Here is a 12,263-nt window from a genome sequence, read left to right as displayed (position 1 = left end):
TGTTTTTTTATGAAATTTTGACTTTTGTCAAGAAAAATTACGACTCTTTTCATAAAATTGCCCAAATTTCAAGCTTTTTTTGTAAAATTATTTTACTCAATTATTGAGTAAAATTCCAGCTTTTATCATAATATTACACAAATGTTCAGTTTTTCTTGTAAAATGTTTACTTGCGTTGAGTAAAATTACGATTTTTATTATAATACTGCCAAAAGTTTTTCTTGTGAAATTCCAACTCATTTTTCACAACAAGCTTTTTTTATATTTGCATAGTATGTACTGTATATATTATTCATGTTGTAAATACACTTCTTTATATATCTAGAAAGGGTGGTCCTAAAGAGGTAGGCATTTTTCTCAAGGTCTGAAGAAGGTAACAAATACAAGAGTGTGTGTGTATGTGTGTGTGTGGGTGGGTGGGTGGGTGTATGTATGTGTGTGTGTGTGTGTGTGTGTGTGTGTGTGTGTGTGTGTGTGTGTGTGTGTGTGTCGGTTTTAAAAGTGCTCCCCCTCTGGTCAACATATGAAATAACAAGTGTGTGTAAAAATTGGAAGTGATCCCCCTCTGGCCAACATATGTAATAACAAGTGTGTGTAAGAAATTGAAATACGCCCCCTTTGGCCAAAATTATTTTAAAAAAAAATATATATAAATATATATATATATGTATGTTTATAGAGACATACTGTAATAACTTGAAGGAAATCATGAAGATTAAAAACCAATTACAAACAAAAAATTAAAATTACTAAAAGCAGTCTTTTTCTCACATTGTGTCGACTTTTTTCTTATAAAATTGGGAACAATTTCTCATATTCTTTCTGTTTCTGTAATATTGCAATATTTTCTCAAAAAATGATTACTTTTTTTTATGTCAAATTATTACTTTTTAATGCAAAATGGTGACATTTGTCATATAAAATTCTGACTTTTATCACAATGTTGCAAATTTTTTTTGTTCTTGTAAAATAGTGACATTTTTTGAGTAAAATTATGACTTTTGTCGTCATTTTGCCAAGTAAAAATTCCAATTATTATTCTATTGCCAAAATTTAAAAATGTTCTTATAAAATTGTGACTTTTGTCGAGTAAATTTACGACTCTTTTCATAAAATTGCCAACATTTTAAGCTTTTCTTGTAAAATTCCAACTTTTATCATAATATTGCACAAATGCTCAGTTTTTCTTGTGAAATTTTGACCTGCGTTGTGTAAAATAACGACTTTTATTATAATACTGTCAAAATTATAAGTTTTTCTTGTGAAATTGTGACCTTTTTCTTGTGAAATTTCAACTCATTTTTCACAACAAGCTGTTTTATATTTGCATAGTATGTATATATTATTAATGTTGTATATACACATCTATATATATCTAGAAAGGGTGGTCCTAAAGGGGTAGGCTTAAGAAGGTAACAAATACAAGAATGTGTGTGTGTGTGAGTGTGTGTGAGTGTGTGTGTGCGTGTGTATGTGAGTGTGAGAGAGAGAGAGAGAGAGAGAGAGAGAGAGAGAATCAAGATATTATAGTCTTTGTTTAATAGCCTCATCTGAAGGATTAACAAGTTTCAAATCAGGCTGCTTTTGTAAAGGTGATCAAGCTTGGATGCATGATCCTGGCGATGTCAGCTTCTCGCCCAAGACAGCTGGGATAGACTCCAGCTCCCCCAAGACTGTGAACAGGATGTAGAACGTGTGGATGGACAGGAAGTAGTGTTGACACTCCAGTCGTCCTCGCGTTTATAGCTGTTAATTAGTTCCGGACATGGCTGTGATAAATTAATTCTAAATCAAATATTGTCATAGCTTGAGCATAAAAAAAAACCATGATAACATTCTAGATATATATATTTAACGTTTTGAGTGCCTTCTAGGGATGAAAGAACACACCAATTCCAATACAGTAATGTTACTTAAGGCTGAGCCAATCAGGGGCCACGATACTGAACAGCGCACTCCGATTGGTTTGGTGTCATCTAATGGTCCATACTGCTGCAGTATTGATATTTTTTAGTTTATTTAGGGATTATAATGGTTGGCAATGTTAAATTACCAATGATTGTCACACACACACACTAGGTGTGGCAAAATTATTCTCCGGATTTGACCCATCACCCTTTATCACCCCCTGGGAGGTGAGGGGAGCAGTGAGCAGCAGCATTGGTCACGCCCGGGAATACTTTTTGGTGATTTAACCCCCAAATCCAACCCTTGATGCTGAGTGTCAAGCAGGGAGGTAATGGGTCCCATTTTTATAGTCTTTGGTATGACTCGGCCGGGGTTTGAACTCACAACCTACCGAGATATATACATATATATATATATATATATATATATATATATATATATATATATATATATATATATATATATATATATATATATATATATATGCACACACACACACAAAATTGGGACTCTGGTCATTATACAAGCTGTACATTGACTACTCGCGAGAATATCCTAGTTTCTTTGGTGTAGTATTGTCACCTGGGATGTGGTTACTACAATGTAAGGGAAGTACCCACTTTTGTGAGATACTGGAAAGCATGAATTTACAACAACAACATGCAGCTTACATCATTTTACTACAACTATGAACTATCAAGATCTCTTCTTTGTAAAAGCAAATGTGTGTGTAAATATTTATAGATGTATATATGTGTGTGTGTGTGTGTATATATTTATATATATACTGTACGTACAGTATATATGTATAATGTTGTATATACACATCTATATATATCTAGAAAGGGTGATCCTAAAGGGGTAGGCTTTTTTCGGAGGTCTTAAGAAGGTAACAAATACAAGAATGTGTGTGTGTGTGTGTGTGTGTGTGTGTGTGTGTGTGTGTGTGTGTGTGTGTGTGTGTGTGTGTGTGTGTGTACTGTATATATATACTGTATATATACTGTACGTACAGTTATATATATATATATATATATATATATATATATATATATATATATATATATATATATATATATATATATATATATATATATATATATGTCCATATTTATATATATATATATATATATACATATATGTCCATATTTATATATGTAAAAATTTATATATGCATGTGTAAATGTATGCATATATTTATGTGTATGTATATGTAAATGTATGTATGTATGTATGTTTATTTATACATTTCTATACATATATTCATATACTGTGTATTTTATACAAAACCCAAAAGGGGTGAAGTTAGCACTTTGTGTAAATTGTAAATTAAAACAGAATACAATGATTTGCAAATCCTTTTCAACTTATATTTACCACTTATTTTTACCACTGTGTTACATGGCCTTTCCTTTTAACAACACTCAGTAAACGTTTGGGAACTGAGGAGATCAATTTTGGAAGCTTCTCAGGTGGAATTATTTCCCATTCTTGCTTGATGTACAGCTTAAGTTGTTCAACAGTCCGGGGGTCTCCATTGTGGTATTTTAGGCTTCATAATGCACCACACATTTTCAATGGGAGACAGGTCTGGACTACAGGCAGGCCAGTCTAGTACCCGCACTCTTTTACTATGAAGCCACGCTGTTGTAACACGTGGCTTGGCATTGTCTTGCTGAAATAAGCAGGGGCGTCCATGATAACGTTGCTTGGATGGCAACATATGTTGCTCCAAAACCTGTATGTACCTTTCAGTATTAATGGCGCCTTCACAGATGTGTAAGTTATCCATGTCTTGGGCACTAATACACCCCCATACCATCACAGATGCTGGCTTTTCAACTTTGCGCCTATAACAATCCGGATGGTTATTTTCCTCTTTGTTCCGGAGGACACGACGTCCACAGTTTCCAAAAACAAATTGAAATGTGGACTCGTCAGACCACAGAACACTTTTCCACTTTGTATCAGTCCATCTTAGATGAGCTCGGGCCCAGCGAAGCCTGCGGCGTTTCTGGGTGTTGTTGATAAATGGCTTTTGCTTTGTATAGTAGAGTTTTAACTTGCACATACAGATGTAGCGACCAACTGTAGTTACTGACAGTGGTTTTCTGAAGTGTTCCTGAGCCCATGTGGTGATATCCTTTACACACTGATATTGGTCTTTGAGGCAGGTCTATAACATCATCGCTTACGTGCAGTGATTTATCCAGATTCTCAGAACCTTTTGTTGATATTACGGACCGTAGAAGGTGAAATCCCTAAATTCCTTGCAATAGCTGGTTGAGAAATGTTGTTCTTAAACTGTTGGACAATTTGCTCATGCATTTGTTCACAAAGTGGTGACCTTCGCCCCGTCCTTGTTTGTGAATGACTGAGCATTTCATGAAAGCTGCTTTTATACCCAATCATGGCACCCACCCGTTCCCAATTAGCCTGTTCACCTGTGGGATGTTCCAAATACGTGTTTGATGAGCATTCCTCAACTTTCTCAGTCTTTTTTTGCCACTTGTGCCAGCTTTTTTGAAACAGTACTCCGTGATGGTGCGCTGCCGAACACGCTCCTCTGCTCTTTTCTTCTGCATGCTAATCAGGCATACAGAAGAAGAAAAAAGATGATGATAATTAAATAAGGTAGAAATAAAATGAATGTACAGTACATTTTTAATAAACAAATAGAACTAAGTACAATATCGCATAGTAAGCTAAAAAGTAAAATACAAATGACTTTAATAAAATATTAGGTAAATGTCACGACGTGACAACGTGCCCGTAAAAAAAGGACCGGTACTTTTTAGAGGCGGTATAGTACCGAACATGATTCATTAGTATTGCGCAACTCTATTTGGATGTCGACCTATTACACATTGTTGCTTTAAATTGAAAGGGTCAGTTTAAGGGGCTGTCAGCGTGGTCGTAACTCAGGTGCTCCGACACTTTCCACCACGACCCCCGGCTTCCCGGCTCAGCCAATTAGATCGACCGTAATGACCTCAATATCCCGCTCCAGCCAATCAGAACAGCTAAATGCGCTCAAGGGGGAGGGGGGGGTTGAATGTTTATTCAAGTCCCGCCGGCTTGATTCATCCCGACCACCGCCAGAGGTGCACATGTGCGGTACGGGGGACTAATTGGATGCACATTGCCTTCGTTTTCACTCCCGGGGCTCGTGTTTTACGACACTCTATTTAAAGGCGGAATTAAACAATCGTAAAGTTTACGCTTCCCGGAGGTCATGGAGTTCACGCGGAACATGTTGAAACGTTTTGGAGGACAACTCCTTCTTGGCCAGGCGGCAGGCGGAGGAACACTTCAAGTGGCGTAGGAATATGCAAATGTGGCCTCCGCGCTGGACCTGAAATCAATCAAACGGCCGTCATGGGGGGGGGGGGGGGGGGGGGCGGGGAGGACTCTGACACTTGCCACCTGCACACACACACACACACACACACACACACACACACACACACACACACACACACACACACACACACACACACACACACACACACACACGTCGGGTGCGCCTTATGCCACCCTGCAAGGCTGTCTCGCATCCCAGTTTAGTCATTAGGGAGTAATAACACGCCATCATTGCTAATTTCCCAATTTGTTACTGTAGACCTAGAATGACATCACACGGCGTGGGCGGTTTTTCTTCCTTCAATATCATTATTTTGTGTATCATGTCAATGCATCGTCAAATTGTCGTCAGAAAGTCATAGCTTAGCACCGGGGTCAGCAACACCCGAGCGGATCTTGGTGGCTCCATGGAGTTGTTGTTTTTTTCGGAACTCACCGTTTGTTTACATGTGCGACTTTCTCCGACGCTGCCACAGAAAGACACGTTTTCAGCCGCTCCTTCTTTGTCTCGTTTTGTCCACCAAATGTTTTATGCTGTGCGTTAATGCACAATTTGAGCAGACCGCAGCATTAGTTATTGCTATCTACTTCACTAATTTATTTAGTACGAAATACTGCTGTTTTTTGTTGTCCTACTAATTTCAGCGGCCCTTGAACTCACCGTTGCGTGGACTGTGACGCAACAGTTTGTTTACATGTTGTCACAGAAAGACGTGTTTTGTTACGCTCCGTCTTTGTCTCGTTTTGTCCACCAAATGTTTTATGCTGTGCGTTAATGCACAATTTGAGGAGACCGCAACATTGGTTATTGCTATGTACTTCACTAATTTATTTAGTACGAAATACTGGTGTTTTTTGTTGTAATATAGTTTCTGTAGGAGGACAAACACGGCACAAGCCTTCCAAATTGTTAGAAAGCCCACTGTTTGATATGTTTGTGTTTATGCTTTGCTGATGAGCGCCGTTTTGTCCTACTAATATCGCCGGCCCTTGAACTCACCGTTGCGTGGACTGTGACACAACAGTTTGTTACATGTGCGACTTTCTCCGACGCTGCCACAGAAAGACATGTTTTATGCCGCTACCTCTTTGTCTCGTTTTGTCCACCAAATGTTTTATGCTGTGCGTTAATGCACAATTTGAGCAGACGGCAGCATTGGTTATTGCTATGCACTTCACCAATTTATTTAGCATGAAATTCTGCTGTTTTTTGTTGTCCTACCAATTTCAGCGGCCCTTGAACTCACCGTTGCGTGGACTGTGACTCAACAATTTGTTTACATGTTGTCACAGAAAGACGTGTTGTATCCCGCTCCGTCTTTGTCTAGTTTTGTTCACCAAATGTTTTATGCTGTGCGTTAATGCACAATATGAGCAGACCACAGCATTGTCTATTGCTATCTACTTCACTAATTTATTTAGTACGAAATACTGGTGTTTTTTGTTGTAATATAGTTTCTGTAGGAGGACAAACACGACACAAACCTTCCTAATTGTTAGAAAGCCCACTGTTTAATATGTTTGTGTGTATGCTTCGCTGATGAGCGCCGTTTTGTCCTACTAATTTTGCCGGCCCTTGAACTCACCGCTGCGTGGACTGTGACGCAACAGTTTGTTTATATGTGCAACTTTCTCCGACGCTGCCACAGAAAGACGCGTTTTAATGCGCTCCGTCTTTGTCCCGTTTTGTCCACCAAATGTTTTATGCTGTGCGTTAATGCACAATTTGAGGAGACCGCAGCATTGGTTATTGCTATGTACTTCACTAATTTATTTAGTACGAAATACTGCTGTTTTTTGTTGTAATATATTTTCTGTCGGAGGACAAACACGACACAAACCTTCGTAATTGTTAGAAAGCCCACTGTTTAATATGTTTGTGTTTATGCTTCCCTACTAATTTCGGCGGCCTTGGAACTCACCGTTGCGTGGACTGTGACGCAACAGTTTGTTTACATGTGCAACTTTATCCGACGCTGCCACAGAAAGACGTGTTTTATGCCGCTCCTTCTTTGTCTTGTATTGTCCACCAAATGTTTTATGCTGTGCGTTAATGCACAATTTGAGCAGACCACGGCATTAGTTATTGCTTTGTACTTCACTAATTTATTTAGTACGAAATACTGCTGTCTTTTGTTGTCCTACTAATTTCAGCGGCCCTTGAACTCACCGTTGCATGGACTGTGACTCAACAGTTTGTTTACATGTTGCCAAAGAAAGACTTGTTTTATGCCGCTCCTTCTTTCTCTTGTTTTGTCCACCAAATGTTTTATACTGTGCGTTAATGCACAATTTGAGCAGACCGCAGCATTAGTTATTGTTATCTACTTCACAAATTTATTTAGTATGAAATTCTGGTGTTTTTTTGTTGTAATATAGTTTCTGTAGGAGGACAAAAGCGACCCAAACCTTCCTAGTTGTTAGAAAGCCCACTGTTTAATATGTTTGTGTGTATGCTTCGCTGATGAGCGCCGTTTTGTCCTACTAATTTTGGCGGCCCTTGAACTCACCGTTGCGTGGACTGTGACGCAACAGTTTGTTTACATGTGCAACTTTCTCCGACGCTGCCACAGAAAGACGCGTTTTAATGCGCTCCGTCTTTGTCCCTTTTTGTCCACCAAATGTTTTATGCTGTGGGTTAATGCACAATTTGAGGAGACCGCAGCATTGGTTATTGCTATGTACTTCACTAATTTATTTAGTACGAAATACTGTTGTTTTTTGTTGTAATATATTTTCTGTCGGAGGACAAACACGACACAAACCTTCCTAATAGTTTAGAAAGCCCACTGTTTAATATGTTTGTGTTTATGCTTCGCTGATGAGCGCCGTTTTGTCCTACTAATTTCGGCGGCCCTGGAACTCACCGTTTGCGTGGACTGTGACGCAACAGTTTGTTTACATGTGCAACTTTATCCCACGCTGCCACAGAAAGATGTGTTTTATGCCGCTCCTTCTTTGTCTTGTATTGTCCACCAAATGTTTTATGCTGTGCGTTAATGCACAATTTGAGCAGACCGCAGCATTAGTTATTGCTATCTACTTCACTAATTTATTTAGTACGAAATACTGCTGTTTTTGTTGTCCTACTAATTTCAGCGGCCCTTGAACTCACCGTTGCGTGGACTGTGACTCAATAGTTTGTTTACATGTTGTCACAGAAAGACGTGTTTTATCCCGCTCCGTCTTTGTCTCGTTTTGTCCACCAAATGTTTTATGCTGTGCGTTAATGCAGAATTTGAGCAGACCGCAGCATTGTCTATTGCTATCTACTTCACTAATTTGTTTAGTACGAAATACTGGTGTTTTTTGTTGTAATATATTTTCTGTCGGAGGACAAACACGACACAAACCTTCCTAATAGTTTAGAAAGCCCACTGTTTAATATGTTTGTGTTTATGCTTCGCTGATGAGCGCCGTTTTGTCCTACTAATTTCGGCGGCCCTGGAACTCACCGTTGCGTGGACTGTGACGCAACAGTTTGTTTACATGTGCAACTTTATCCGACGCTGCCACAGAAAGATGTGTTTTATGCCGCTCCTTCTTTGTCTTGTATTGTCCACCAAATGTTTTATGCTGTGCGTTAATGCACAATTTGAGCAGACCACAGCATTAGTTATTGCTATCTACTTCACTAATTTATTTAGTACGAAATACTGCTGTTTTATGTTGTCCTACTAATTTCAGCGGCCCTTGAACTCACTGTTGCGTGGACTGTGACTCAACAGTTTGTTTACATGTTGCCACAGAAAGACGTGTTTTATGCTGCTCCTTCTTTCTCTTGTTTTGTCCACCAAATGTTTTATACTGTGCGTTAATGCACAATTTGAGCAGACTGCAGCATTAGTTATTGTTATCTACATCACTAATTTATTTAGTATGAAATACTGGTGTTTTTTGTTGAAATTTAGTATCTGTAACACGACACAAACCTTCCTAATTGTTAGAAAGCCCACAGTTTGTTTGTTTGTGTGTATGCTTCACTGATGAGCGCCGTTTTGTCCTACTAATTTCAGCGGCCCTTGAACTCACCGTTGCGTGGACTGTGACGCAACAGTTTGTTTACATGTACAACTTTCTTCGACGCTGCCAGAGAAAGACGCGTTTTATGCCACTCCTTCTTCGTCTCGTTTTGTCCACCAAACGTTTTATGCTGTGCGTTAATGCACAATTTGAGCAGACCGCATCATTAGCTACTATCTACTTCACTAATTAATTTAGTACAAAATACTGTTTTTTTTGTCGTAATATAGTTTCTGTAGGAGGACAAACACGACACAAACCTTCCTAATTGTTAGAAAGCCCACTGTTTAATATGTTTGTGTTTATGCTTCACTGATGAGCGCCGTTTTGTCCTACTAATTTCAGCGGCCCTTGAACTCACCGTTGCGTGGACTGTGACGCAACAGTTTGTTTACATGTACAACTTTCTCCGACGCTGCCACAGAAAGACATGTTTTATGCCACTCCTTCTTTGTCTTGTTTTGTCCACCAAACGTTTTATGCTGTGCGTTAATGCACAATTTATTGCCTCTGAGAAGTTTTACTTCTGTTTTTCAATGTTGTAAAATGTGTAGAATGAATATTACATTTCAACATTTCTGTCAACGAAGATTTGCGTTAGCTTGCGACACATAGCCATTTTGATAGTAGGCTAATATAGACACATCATGTGTTGTCTTCATTATAACACTCATATAAGGCTGTAATTTCTTTGCGGTTCCGGACCGATTACTTTTTTTGTATTTGTGGTCTTTTAACACTAGTCAAAGATCATTTATTACAGGAGCTCACTGCTGCTGTTTTGTTTAGGACCTACTGCAAAAAAACTTTTGTTAACATTTGTTTATATGACAGGAATGCTCTGTGGGTTTTTAGGACCTACTACGAAAAACACTTGTCAAAGATTTTATATATGACAGGAGCAGTTTTTAAGGGACAAAAAACATAAATCAAAAATATTTTATGTGGCAGGAGTGCTCTGCTGTTTTCAAAGAAAAAAAAAGCCTTGAGATGCAGCGTGGGTACGGTTAATAATGTGAGAGTCCAGGCCATCGGTCAAAGATCCTATATATGACAGGAGTGCTCTGCTTTTCCCCTCCTAAGGACCTACTACAAAAACACTAATCAGCGATCCTTTATTATGACAGGAGTGCTAGGCCTTTTTTTTTTTTTTTTCCAAAGACCTATTACAAAACACTGGTCAAAGATCCTTTATATCAGTGGTCCCCAACTTTTTTGTAGCTGCGGACCGGTCAACGCAGCTACAAAACGCAGGGGGATTTCTTTTTTTTTTTTTTTTTTTTTTTTTCCCCATAAAGAAATACAATCGTGTGTGCTTACGGACTGTATCCCTGCAGACTGTATTGATATATATTGATATATAATGTATATAATGTGTTTTTATGTTGATTTCATAAAAAAAAATAAAAAAAAAATATTATTATTATTATTATTTTATTTTATTTTTATTTTTTTTAATTCTTGTGGTTGGGCACCACTGCTTTATATGACGGCACTGCCCTTCGGGTTTTTAGGACCTGCTACCAAAAACACTTGTCAAAGATTTTATATATGACAGGAGCAGTTTTTAAGGGAAAATAAACATAAATCAAAAATATTTTATGTGACAGGAGTGCTCTATTGTTTTCAAAGACCTACTAGAAAAAACATGTGTCAAAGATTTTTGTACGGCAGAAGCGCTCTGCTGTTTAAAAAAAACAAAAAAACTTAAGCTGCAGAGTGGGTACGGTTAATAATGTGAGAGTCCAGGCCATCGGTCAAAGATCCTATATATGACTGGAGTGCTCTGCTTTTCCCCTCCCAAGGACCTACTACAAAAACACTCGTCAAAGATCTTTTATTATGACAGGAGTGCTATGCCTTTTTTTTTTTTTTTTTTTTTTTTTACAAAGACTTACTACAAAACGCTATCCAAAGATCCTATATATCAGTGGTCCCCAACCACCAGGCCGCGGCCCCACCGATTGGTACCGGGCCGCACAGGCCTGGCCCTAACCAATCTGGCGCCCTAGGCAAGATTTTAGGTGGCGCCCCCCTCACATCGGCAGTGAAGTGTATATACTCACAAGAAACCGAATAGCTTTGTCTTTGACCTTTTTTTACCTAAAGAAATCAAATTAACATATTATATGAGAATGTTATGTTATGATTATCTTTAACCGAATCACAGTAGTGCTCAAATTAAAAAACAGCATTCCCTCTCATGTGATATTGCTTAAGTAACATTAATGATGTGCACTTTAACAACTAGGCTTACAACTATACCTAATATATAAAGGGGTGGAAAAGTGACTATTACCTGCAGGGCAAACATTAGCTAACCAGAAGGCAATAACAATGTAAAAAAAACACCTGCTTAAAAGATGTAATACAAATGTCCCTGAGGAATGTAAGGTGGGAGTACTGTAATTACCTAACGTTACGTTATTATTTTCCATAACAATTTAGCCCCCTCCACAATATTAACCCGACGTTAAAGCAGAACTAGCTATTTATTGATTAGCAATTGCCGAATCATGTAACATTAGCTTAATGCTAAAAAGCCAGGTTACTATCACAGGTTACTACATTCTGTAACAGACAAATAATTTCATGTAGGCTAACGTTACCTACCTGCTACCTCTTTCTTTTTCTCGTTTCTCCTCCTCTTTTCTCTTTTTTCTTCCCTGGGCACCTGACAGTTTTGGCCGTTTTGACATCTTGTGTTGATTTTTTGGTGCTGACGTCCAAAAAGAGTCATGATACGGGGAGGGAGGGGGCGCACCGTGCGGGGGGAGGGGAGGCGTAATGTTGTAACAAATAATATTTCTATTAAATAGGCTTTACTTTGCATTTTAATTAACGTGGGATTATTTTTTGTATTTAGAAATAATAGTACCAACTTTTTTTTTTTTTTTTTTTCTCCAACATTTGTGGCACTGGCGTGGCGCCCCCTGATGGACGGCGCCCTTAGCATTTGCCTATACGGC

Source organism: Entelurus aequoreus, linkage group LG23, assembly GCF_033978785.1.
Source record: "Entelurus aequoreus isolate RoL-2023_Sb linkage group LG23, RoL_Eaeq_v1.1, whole genome shotgun sequence".
Classification (NCBI taxonomy): Eukaryota; Metazoa; Chordata; class Actinopteri; order Syngnathiformes; family Syngnathidae; genus Entelurus; species Entelurus aequoreus.
Note: the sequence above shows the minus strand (reverse complement) of the source record.